This window comes from Corvus kubaryi, unplaced genomic scaffold (assembly GCF_017639235.1).
Source record: "Corvus kubaryi isolate FWS band 111438036 unplaced genomic scaffold, C.kubaryi_AGA036_p1.0 37396, whole genome shotgun sequence".
In the NCBI taxonomy this organism is placed as follows: domain Eukaryota; kingdom Metazoa; phylum Chordata; class Aves; order Passeriformes; family Corvidae; genus Corvus; species Corvus kubaryi.
Genome location: NW_024581135.1, coordinates 9,213,190 through 9,226,020, shown reverse-complemented (window position 1 = coordinate 9,226,020; position 12,831 = coordinate 9,213,190). Strand labels below are relative to the sequence as shown.

General features: G+C 40.3%; 1 protein-coding gene across 4 annotated transcripts in view; it reads right to left on the bottom strand.

Moving 5' to 3' along the window:
- ZNF148 (zinc finger protein 148) overlaps window positions 1–12,800 on the bottom strand; it is a 41,899-nt gene extending 29,099 nt beyond the window's left edge. For 3 of the 4 annotated variants that reach the window (XM_042040649.1, XM_042040651.1, XM_042040652.1), the window contains exon 1: window positions 12,737–12,800. The gene's annotated coding sequence lies outside the window, so the exon portion shown is untranslated. Of the gene's footprint in view, window positions 1–12,046; window positions 12,363–12,736 lie in introns of those variants that run through there. The other variant, XM_042040650.1, reaches the window with a different exon arrangement.
- Window positions 12,801–12,831: the final 31 nt, after the last annotated feature.

The following is a 12,831-nucleotide window of genomic DNA, read 5'->3' as shown; positions in this document are numbered from 1 at the left end:
CAAAAATCACAGGCAATGCTACTTTTTATCTGGAAAAAAAAGCCACTGGTTTTGTAGCACTAAGTTATAAACTACTAGAAAATAGTTATTTTTGAGAATTTATCTGTGGAATTTCTACCACTGGGTAGCTAACCTCAGAAGAACAATGCAGGATTTCTGTCTTTGCACCATGAAACTCAAAAGTGCTCACCCTGGGGACTTCTGATGACATGTATATCCAGGAAAATAAGCACTACACATAACTAAGGCTACCCAGCATCTTCTAATAGCAGACCTATGTCCAACTGGTGAAAATCTTGTGAAATTTCATCTATCTCATGCACGCCTCAAGCTGAAACTTTATAAAAGTATTTCAGATAGTGTATCAAATGGTTTTTGATTTGATTTTGACAACAGTGCAGTTCTATCACAAAGCTGAGCCATCTAACAGCTAAAGGTCATTGAAAGGGGCAATCCCTCCTCCTAACTCTGAGAGTCCAGCCTATCACTGGTGCCTACTCTGATGCTCAGATTTTTTAAAATGTGATTTTTTTTACAAGGCCTTAAACTCCTTGGGCGTCACAACTTCTTTACCATCTGCAAGTATCTGTGATGCATCCCTACTCATCAAAAGCACTGTGCTAGTGCTGTTTTACAGATGACAACCTGCTGCTGCTCTCAGATTGGCCCAAACAGCAAAGGTCTGTGTATGTGTGTGCATATGTTCCTTGTCCTTGGTGGAAAAAGAATTGGCTGGACGTTTCACTCAGAGAGTTGTGGCCACTGGCTCAATGTCCAAGTGGAGACCAGTGACAAGTGGGATTCCTCAGGGGTTGGTACTGGGACTGGTGCTGTTTAACATCCGTGTCAGGGACATGGACAGTGGGATCGAGAGCACCCTCAGCAAGTTCCCAATGACACCAAGTGGTGGACACCCTGGAGAGAAGGGATGCCATCCAGAGGGACCCTGACAGGCTGGAGAGACGGGCCTGTGTGAACCTCATGAAGTTCAACAAGGCTGAGTGTAAAATCCTGCAAGTGAGACAGGGCAATCCCAAGCACAAATACTGGCACTGTACTTTTTTTAAATACAAATAACATAAATATATGTGCATGTGTTTGTGTGTGTATATATATATACACACACACATATATATATATATACACATATGTGGTTTTCTACAGCACACTGGATGGAGTGCTCCACAAAAATATATTAAACTAGTCAGACAGATTATAATATTCTTGCTCTGTTTGTTACAAGTGCCAAAACATGCATGAGTCACAGAGCACATGAAAAGAAAGACATGACCATTTAGGCAGTTGAACACTACCTTGCAAAATAGGATCAAGCCCCTTCTACCAAATTTTTTTTTAAATAAGTGATCAATAATTATATTTGGCACATTTTCTGGCTGCTTATTCTGACACATTTGGGTCAGATTTACCCAAAATGCTGAGTACTCAAGGCTGCAATTGTATCACTTACAGCAATACTTTAAAAATACAAAGATGAATGCAATGCTGTTATTTTAATTTTAAAAAAAGCTCTTAAAGAGCTCAATGGACATCCACACCAAATACAAATTTTCGTCTTGCTCACAGGCACCAATTCTCCAGCTGTAAAATAAGAAATATCCATTTCCTCTCCCTGAGGCATAGTAAAATACTTGTAATAACAAGCAATGTTCAATAGAGGTCACAAGGGTGAACTAATCAGTTTATGGTGCTCTTGCTCCTGCGGCCAGCACAGCCCCTGAGGGGAGAAGGCAGCACACCTCAGATGGAAAGGTAAGCCTGCACCAGTGACTGGGATAACTGCTGTGAGAAGGTGGGCAAGAGGGGTCTGGCCTCTCCCAGGACCTAACCACTGAGCAGAAAGCCCAGCCAACCAGTAGGTTTCCAACTAACATGGAGCAGCTGCTTTGGTGCAGAATCGCTAGAGGAATGGGGCACACCAATGTGGGATTGCCATCGAGAAAAGGTAAGCACAACAGTAAGACTTTGAAAAGAGAAACACTGTTTACCACCATGAAGTAACAGAACTATGAGAGATTTGGCTTCTTTTTCTGGCTCTGCCACTGCTTTTGGGGCAAGTCTGTTATCCTGGCAAATCATTCCCCCACCCATCTTTCCACTTCTTGTCTCTGAATCAGGTTCAGTGATCCACCTAGGATTTAGGTGTGAAGCAAGCAGTAGACACTATCTATGAGGGCCTCACAAGCCTACTGATAACCATTTCAGAAATTTCACAAAGAAATATATTCATTCTGCCTTTAGAGCAGGATTAAGCAGAGCACAGTAAGAGAACACATGTTACGCAACAAGAAGAAAGCAAAGTACAGAGCAGCTGCTTATTCTATTCATGTACATTCAAAAAGGTTGGGGCTTTGGGGTGTGTTCACATACCATGAAATACTACGGTATAGCATTAAGGTACAATATATTAATAATACAATGAGGATGGTAAAATTAAGTGGCATAGGTAAAGCTCAATGCTGCAATTTTAAGGCTTGCATGCTTGACTTAAACCTAAAATTGCTCTTTCAAAAGCATGCTTTTCTTGTAGTATCTTCAGCTTCATCGTTTTCTAAAAGGCCATCTACATGTACTAAAGAAAAAGAGTAATTACAGAAAAAGTCAAGACAATTACTTAATACATCCACATAGATTAAATAACATTGGACAATAAGCTAACAAAAGCATAACCAAGAAGATTTTGCTCAAAAAACCTGGAAGTTAGCTGCAAAAGCCATCTTAGAGATTCTGGAAGACATTCCTCATTTACATGCATGACAGCACAAGGAAAACTCACAGGAAAAAAATAACACTATTCTAAACGATAGGTGAGAAGGCCATGAATAACAACAATACAGATCTTACAGAGCACAGGTGATATCTAGATCTTATTTCAGCACTTGGAAACGTTATTTCAACATGGGCTCTCAGGTTGTGAAAGCAATGCAAGTATTTTAGAATACAGGAACCATTCTCCTAAGTTCCAATTTCAACTTTAGCATGTCACCATGCACAGAGTAGGCATTTTTTCCCTAACTTTACTTCAGCAAACTTCTTCAGAGTAAGATCACATTCTGTGTAACATCTCAAAACAAATTCTACAAAGTACGAAGTAGAATGTATGGTTGGCTCTATGTAGATTAACTTTCCACCTTGCAAGGAACATTTTCTCATCTCACTCTTCTGCAGAGGAAGCATTGTCATACCACAGCGTAACTTCATTTTTAAAGGATATTTATTTCATTTCAGCTCTGTTTCAAACATACCCCTCATCTAGACATGGAACAGAAATTCAAATAATCCAGTTAATCTGAAACATGACAGAATGTATTCATATACGTATATATATATATATATATATATAGGTATTCCTCTTTAGCAAAAGATTCACTCCAGACAGACTAAGCAAATCCTGTGCTTTCTGTACTGTTTTTCAAATACCACAGTGTTACCTTCAGTGGCACACTTGAAAAGATGGGGCCAAAAATCTGGGCCAGGAGACCTGAAAGAGCCCCTCCTAAAGCTCAAAGACATAGATCTCTATTCACTGCTCCACTCTTCAAACCCTACCTATATAAAAATAAAGGCCTTTTAGGGTCCTACCTATTCCATAAGATTAATGTGCCTGCAACTAAAAATTACATATCTATCTCACATTTGCTAACATAAACACAAGGCAACACACATGTAACATAGTCAATGGAAAAAATAAGCCCATATAATAATCTCATCAGATAAGAAAAAAAAATCACAGGTGGCAGTTACTTGTCAAAATGCTCATGACATTTCCAAAAAGCATTTGGACCCTTCAGAGATGGCAGCTATCTAGGAACATAAAACCAGTGCAATTACAATGATTTAGGTATCACTAGAAGCAGCATCTCAACCTGTATACCCTGGTGGTAGCCCTTTCTTTCCTTTAATGCATGATAAAAAACAAGGAGCAGAGAATGTTGTGATGCCACATTAGGGAGAGCACTGACCAACAGTGAACCAGAAAATCTATCACTGTTCTTCAAATATTTGAGCAGTTACAAACTGGGCACCACCAAGGAGCAATATTCATCAGTGGAATCAGGGATTGCTGTGGCCTAAACAGCGCTCTGTTACAACAGCATCAGAACAGTATCAAGCACCTTCATCAAGAATAAACAGAAGAGTCAGCACATAAACTGACATGTGTTAGTATTTAAAGATAGTATGAAATCAGCCAGAGGGGGAAAGAGTAGAAATAAACTCTAAAATCATGGAAGTGAGCAAGCAGGTCACTTTCTCAAAACCCCTCTTGGAACACAATCATGTTATAGCCCATGTCAATTTGCCAAGACAACAAAGAAGGTTTTTTTAAGAGTATACTCATCTCCAGTTAGGATTTTTTTTTTCCACATTGTTGCAACAAATCCACCACCTCCATACTGCTAACCAACACTTGTGGTCAGATTAAATCAACTAAGAACTACTCCTATCCCACTTACATAAAATTCCAGACTTATAAATCAGCCTTTTTAATTCATTTTTAATCTGAATGATCCTCACTTCAAAAGAAAAAAAAAGGCAAATCAGGTACTAAATCCAGTGTGCTTCTGCAGTGTATTCTCTTCAAAAGACTATCCACAACCTCAGCAAGAACTTCCAGGTAACTCTTTCCCTTGGTACTTCATAAATGGTATGAACAAGGAATCCCACTGACTTCTACCACATACCCCAAGGTGATCTTTCCTCATTAGTTTTAAATTTCTCAAACAATTTTCAGGCACTTAAGCCCATTTTCAGATTGAGGCAAGCCAAAACATGAGATGTCTAGAAACTATTTTATAAGAGCAATAATAACACAGATATCCTGGCCCATTAACTAACACTGAAAATGATCCAAAAAATAAAACTCAGACTCCTCAAGATTGTGCCCTCTTGAATAAAAAGGTTGCGGAAATTGGATTCTACCTCAATGACTTTGGTGCCCTGCAGCTAATTCTCATTAATTAAATCCTAGAATACACTAAAACAGGAATTCAGAATGATCAAAAGATATGATACATGTTTATAACAACTCCTGTAATTATTAGGAACAAAAATCTTGAAGATTCTTGATGCCATTAACTCACAGACCAATAATTCAGGGCTACCATTCCAAACAGGTCTGAAATTTCTGAGAACCCATAGTCAAATAACTTCATGATGAAGCCAAGTCTTAGTAAAATACATTCAATACAACCTTTATTACTAAGCAAGCAGGAGACCAATCTGTAAAGTCAGAAAGTATTCTGACAGGATTCTGATGAAAGAAAAATTCAGCACATTCTGCCTTTATGAACTGCTTTCCAGATCTGTTTCCTCATCCAACCTTGTTAAGAGTCTCAGCTCCTGGAGCCCTGAACACGCTGATGCAGCTGCACTCACCCAGGCTCCCTCAATGCAAAGATGTGTCTCATAGGTAACAGGGCAACAGTTTGTAAAAGAATCCTAGAATGGTTTGGGTTGGAAGGGACCTCAAAGATCGCCTAGTTCCAATCCCCCTGCCATGGGCAGGGACACCTTCCACTACACCAGGTTGCTCAGGGCCCCATCCAGCCTGGCCTTGAATACTGACAGGGACAGGGCATCCACAGCTTCTCTGGGCAACCTCTTCCAGTGTCTCACCAACCCCACAGAAAATAATTTCTTCCTAATATCTACTCTAAATCTACTCTGTTTCAGTTCAGTACCCCTTGTCCTATCACTATCTGTCCAGGTACCCAAGATGGAAGCCCCAGAGCCAAGACTTCTCTGCTGAACTTGTGTCCAACCAAACGTGGGAAATGAAGAGCTGTCCAATATTACAGCAAATTTTAGGCATGTAAGATGTAACTACAACAGATTACATTTTTTCTGCATATGCAGCCACACTCTGATCACCACCACAACTGCGGAAAGGCCCCTGCCTGTCCTATGACCTACAAGGAATGTAAGCCAGGGATGACACAAAGGCACACTAGACAGTGAAACGCAAGATCATGCAAAGAATTGAGAGATTAGGTTTTCTGTCAGTTTGTCCTTTTACATGGCTGTTCCTTGAAAAGTGACAGTAAACTCACACTTACAGCTGCACTACATTTGATCCAATACAGCGTATGTAACACTGAGTACAGATTCCTAACAGGCACCAGCTGAACACGCCTGGTTTGCATGATCTACTTTTAACTGTCAGATTCAGACAACAAGCCCACTGGTTTTGTCTACAAATTGACACCTACTCCACATTTTCCAGCAAAATACTGTGACAACTGGCTGATCATCTTCTGTGTGCTCCTCTTCTATAAACTCTTATTTTAATCCCTCTCTCAGTAACTTAATTTCATCATTGGTGATCACAAAAAAAATACATTTCAAATACATAAAAATTCTTCCCTACAAGTCATTTAAAAAGACAACTTCATAATCTCTACCAGGAAAAAAATAACATTAAAGCCAAGTAGCTTTTCCCTAGTTCCTTATACCCCATAACAATACAAGCTTTCCTGCTCCTCATAACACAATCACATAACTTTGACATCTTTTTGCTGACTCAGACAAAAATTCATCACGAAATATAACTGTCAGGTTCACCAGTGACAGAGGAAGCTCCTGAGAACCATGGCCTAATAAAGCTTTCCTCCTTGAGGGATGACAGCAGTCTCTCCCATATGAAAGACTCATTTTTATTTGATATTGTTAAAGAAATATTCACACAGGGCACTTTCACACGAGACTTTACTTTCAAGAAAACCAGTTATTAGGTCACAACATAAGTTGAAAAACAGTATTTCATGGGCATGTCTGGAAAATCTGCAAGTGACTTTGGTAAAATAATTGTATCACATGTTGGTATCCTGAGGATTGACCACCTCCCTCTGCAGCTGATTGACAGTGGTCAAAATGAAAATTTTCTTCAAAGTAAGCAGTGCAAGATTACTCCAGCAAAAAGGGAGTTGGTTGAGTTTACCAATCTATCATGAAGAGCTTCTTTGTTAAAAAAACCTTTACAGACACAAAAGAGAACATTTCTTAAATTTATGTATATAGCCACTGTTGTATCAAGAACTGCTCAGTACTATAAATGACCCAACTTAAAAGCCTGACAATTGTCATCCATTTCACATGTATTTTGTTTGATAGAGACTGATATGTAACAGTGACCTATGTTAGAAACCACTGTGCGTATGTGGTCAAAACCAGAGGAGAATCATGCCTCAGGAGATGATACTTTGCTTCAGAGTACTCCTATTTGAGACACTCTGAAATCATCCACTGAATCTGGAAATTCTGACTGTTATAATGCCTACAGACTAAAAAAATCATCCATGGATCCTGTGAAATGTATTTATTTCTTGGCTTACATACTCATTTTGCTCCCTCTTCCCTGCCTTTACAAAACTGAAGAATGGCTGCAGTGCAATACTAAAGATCACTTGTTGAAAGCACTACTAAAGAGTTTTCAGTACCCAAGGAAGCCTACAGAAACCCAGTGTATTTAGAAGCTGCTTCCTTGCTTTGCCCCTTCCCAATGACATTCCAGGCACTAAAATACACAGCTTATTGTTTGGCAAAATAAACTTCACTTTATGATGAACATTTCTCATTCTCCAGGACTAGAGCTTTAGGCTAGACATCATCATAAATACATGCTACGAGTGTCTTGCATACACATCCACATGCACCCACTTTTTAGCAGCATACAATCCTAGCAACAGAAAAAGAGAGATCCGACAAATTTTCAGGGCAATCACATGGCAGTTAATATTCAGAGAATATAAAAAGTTGGTTTTTCCCTTTTCTTGAATACTGCTAGTGATCATATGACTATGACACATCTGCACAGCATCAGTATTTCTCACTTCACCTCTTGCACTAAGGTAACACGACCTGGTCATGATATTACTGGCATTGTAAACCTCTCTAATGAAGTCTTTTATATCCATGGTGGGGTGCATAGGTAGCAAAAGTTAATAGAGACTTTATGGGAAATTATTACGGAAACATTTAAGACAGTTGTACAAATTTTTATGAATGGGCATCTTTTAACCTTGTAGATGTAGCTGCCATTTGAAAAAATTTTAGAGCAGCAGGCTTTATCAGTCACATAGCTGAGCTCACACAGACATCACAACAGCTTTACACATGAGTAATATCACATGTTATATCAAGAAACTGTTTTATGGACATTTTACAGGCACCTGGATTTTTGGTTTGGGTTTTTATCTTGGATTTTTTGGGTTTTTTCCAGTGCAAGAGATCTAGACAGTTTATATTTGATAGGCTGTTCATAAATTATACCCTACTGCTGTTTGCAGGTTGGAACTTCTTCCCACACAGATTTCATTTTATCATCAGACTGTTTAATTCTGCGCTTATAAAAATGTCATCCTAGTCATAAGGGAAGAATTAGACAGCACTGTCTTAAGATTTTCTGCACATACCATGACAAGATGCAGATACTGTGACACTAATATGCCAGTAGAGTATATCAGTTCCAGGATCAGGCCAATACACATGCTGTTACTGAGCTATGGCTTTCTGTTTTCAAAAGTGCAATGAAATCATAAAGTAATATAAGTTAGTAATACATTAACTACATTACAGTATTCACACTGCTACCTCTTGATATCATAGCCTGGAAGACATTAACACACTGATAATATCCTAAGAGTACATTAAAAATTATTTTGGAGCAAAAGGAGTACCAGTTTCTATATTATCTCCCAAAATAACATTCTGACAGTGTGAAAGAAGTTACCAGGAGATCTGAACCCTTCTGCATGTTGTGGATTCCACAGTCTTTCTAAAAGACAGCGAATTTCCCCTCAGGACACACTTACAATCAAGTTTTGTGAGAACATATTATAGATTTTTTTTCCAGGTATTTTATCCAACATGCTGAATGATATACAAAAAATTTCTCTATATGGAGTCAGGGGAAGATAATTTAATCACATATAATATTTGAATACTCACATATGTTATTGTATTTTAATTTGTACAATAATTTGTAAGTTAAATAGTTTAAAATTTTATCACTTGTGTAGTTCATGGAATTACTGCTGATGTATAAAACATTCTGTTCTGTGTAGATTAAAAAACTGTATATTTAAAATGTATATAGAGTACTAGCTAATGAGCTAAACAGATGGGGTTGTGTATTTAACTTCACTGGGAAGTACTGAAATAAAGGAACTAACAGCATTTGTGTAAATGAAAATAAATCTCATGAAAATCTGAATGGATTTTCCTTTGTTAGACAGAAATTTGTGCTTGGCATATAATTACATATTATAGCCAATGGCTGTGGTTTGCTGACATGTCCTGTCAATAGCTATGCCTCAGCTGTTAAAAAACAGTAAGTTTGTACATTTAACTCAATACTAGTACAAGGGTTTCTGTGCAGATACCAATTTACAGAACAGAAAAAAGAAAAAAAAAAAAATTCATGAATCTCAGTACTCCAAGGAATGTAATTTTCCCAAAAGCATTTCTTTCAAAAAACCCTAAACAAACTGAAGTGGAACTTAATCACAGTACTGATCCTTCACATAAGCCCTGCAACCTGATAGAAGCAGACACCCATGCCTGGTTTCATCCACCGAGTCTTTGTGGAACCACTTTTGTCTTTAAACACTCAGTTATTCAGATCAGACTGCAAGCTGAACGCTTGAATCTATTTCATCATAAAGGATGCTGCTTTGAATGGCAGCTATCATTAAAATGCCAGGCAAAGGCACAGGAAGTACTTATTTTAAATAAAACCTATCTATTTCTCTGTTAGATCCATTTAAGAGCCTTCAAAGTAAAAAAATATTTCCACTGGTATTTACTTTTCAATGCTTGTGCCATTCATTTAATAAACAAGACGTTAAGTTTGGACAAGAAAGCTGGATGCTTCATTCCACATTTAGGGTAACAGCAGTATCTTCATTTATGAAAGACATTAGCCCAGTGTTACTATTTCTTATTTAACTTCCATTATTTCACAGAGAAAAATGTATTTTATATTAGAGCCAAAATTAAATCAAACTTAATCCCAAATTATGCTAAACACTTAAAGGGGTTTCGATAGATGAAGGCCCACTCCATCAAGCTGCTCCATACACACAGGTCTCCATTTGTAAGAGCCCACACAGCCATCCTCGCCAGAGGAAGACACCAGAGATTCCAGTCACAAAAAAATCACAGATGTCTTGCAGAAGACACAAAACCAAATCCATCATGTTCCTCCCCAGACTACTAGAATACAACAACCACTTCCTCCTCATTAGTACATTTTTAAATGTTTAACCTAAATCCATACTCTGATACCCTGAGCTCCACTATTTGCAAATCTACATTACTGTGCAAAGAATGTATCTAGAAGTGAGCTAAACTCTTTAAGATGAACCATCACCATATTTCACTAGAGTAATATATTATTAGCATTCTCACAGCTCAACTCTAACATTACTGGTACACAGAAATTCTCAGATGGAAGTACAGACTTCCAACCTCAATGGTTTTATACCAACTGTCTTTAGAACACCTGCACACTCCACAGCACTTTAAATCCTCATACAAATAAACTTGTACACACTGAACTCAGAGGGAAAACCACCTTTTGAAAACTACATAACAATATTCCCAAAGTATATGTTCCTTCAGGTGAACAATTTAGCCCGCAATACAACTTTTCACATTCTGAATAATTTTTCTCCCAATTTTTTTTAATCATTGTGGTTCTTCAAGTAGCTACTTACCCACTTAACAGTTTCATTTCATAGTCCATTATATTAGGGATTTTTCCATAAACAAAATATGTTTGCAATACAGTAGACATGAAGCACACATGGACAGGACAGACAATAAAAGAAGCACAGATTACATACACATCTGTTCTCTCAGGTCTCAGCCTGCGGAGCGAAGACAGAAGTACACATGCACACAGCAGCTCAAATGCAAGATATCACCCTCATCTTGTTTAGCTTTCTTCTTTATATGAGCTCACTGACTAAGTACAGGTATATTTGGGGAAGAGGGGCATGCAGATATCCAGAAAAAACTACACAGACAACACTTTTGGAAACTGAACACACACATACATTCAGTTGCATATTCATGACGAAAGGCCGTGACAACAGTTTTCAGGAAACTGCAATTGAAAACGAATTTTGTTTTCCTAAATTACTGCAACAAGAGCAGGCTTTGCTGGCCTCCTATGGATGTGTCTGTACCCTGTACCGAGAGCCTGCAGATCCCACGAGATCCACAGGGAAGCAGGCCTCACATGCTCCAGAGCTTCCGGTGCAGCCAAAACTCCTGCAGATGACAGCTGTCACTGGACAATGCACAAATCCAAACACTGGAAGTGAACACTGAAAAACTAACATTGCCTGAAGGTATGAAAACTTTTCACTCAGCAGGATAGATTTTAAGTCTCAATCAGACCATTGGTTTACCAGACTGATTTTGAGAACAGCATAAGAACACCTGCAAGAATTGATGCAGGGTAGTGCTGTTTTTCTACTTCTTCCCTTCACAAGGCATATTCACCAAACTCATGGAGAATGGCTACAAATTTTGTATCACTTACAACAATGAAACTGGATATGGGCACTCCAAAATGTTGAAGCATGATGGGTCGGCCCAGGTATGCATTCCTAGCAAGCTTGTAAAGTACTACTGACATTTGTAAACAAGTACAGGAACAAACAAAGCAACTGAGATCCTATTCAAAAGAAAAAACACAGTCTTCTGTCATTTGTCCTGGCCAGTGGCAAAGATGCTGCTCATCAGGACGAAGACATCTCTCCCATCTACAACTTCTTGGACCAGAACGTCACGTGTATGCAGACGGAGATAGGTCATGCTCCAAGAAGACTTCCAAAGCAAGACTAAAGTTGTGATCACTGGATTCCACAGATCTACCTTTTTTTTAATCATTCTGCAAAATCTCTCACAGCTGCCCTAAACAGTTTACAAAAACAAAGTGATCAGAGTGATGATTTATGTTTGCAACATAAATGTCTTCCCTTTCCATGAGCCAGCTTAATGCAGACATTGCTGCACTCACCCCAGCTGAGGTTTGGCAGGAATCGGGGGAGGAATGATGTTGATGAGTGAAAGTGTTTGAAGCCCAACTAATTTCTCTTCAACTCCTACTGGTCCCCCCTGCTCTCCCAAGCCACTTCCAGCCTGGCACTTGTTAGCAGCTCCTGACGCTGGGGAAAAGAGGTGCCTTGCAAAAGCTTCCTCCGAGCAGCTGAGAGGAGACTCTGAGAAGGTTATGCAGAAATAAAACCAAACGAAATGACTGTTCGCAGGTCGGCACGCTTCACCTATCTTACACCGGGAACAATGGAGAGGCGGGCAGCGGGAGGATACGGCCCGGGAGGACGGGGCCGGGGGGACGCCTCTGTCCGTCCGTCCGTCCGCTCTTTGTCCGTCTGTCAGGCAGCCCCGTTGGCCCCATCCCCGCCGCCCCGGCGCGGCCTGCGCGGCTCCGCGGCTCCCGGCCGGGAGAGCGGGAGCAGCGGGAGCAGCGGGAGGCGCGGGAGCAGCGGGCGGAGGGCGCCCGCCGCCTCCTCATCCCCCGCTCCCCGCCGGCCTCTCCGCGCCGGGGCCAAGTGCGGCCCATGCGGGACGCGCCGCGCCGCGGCCCCCCCTTCCCTTCCTTCCCCTCCCTGTCCTCCTCCTCCTCCCTCCCTCCCTCCGCGCACCGAACGGCCCCGACCGGCCCCGGCTCGCTCCCGCCGGCACTTACCGGCCGCAGAGCTGCGAGGAGAAGGCGGCCGGGCCGGGCCGGGCCGGGGCGCGGAGGGAGGGAGGGAGGAGGAGGAGGACAGGGAGGGGAAGGAA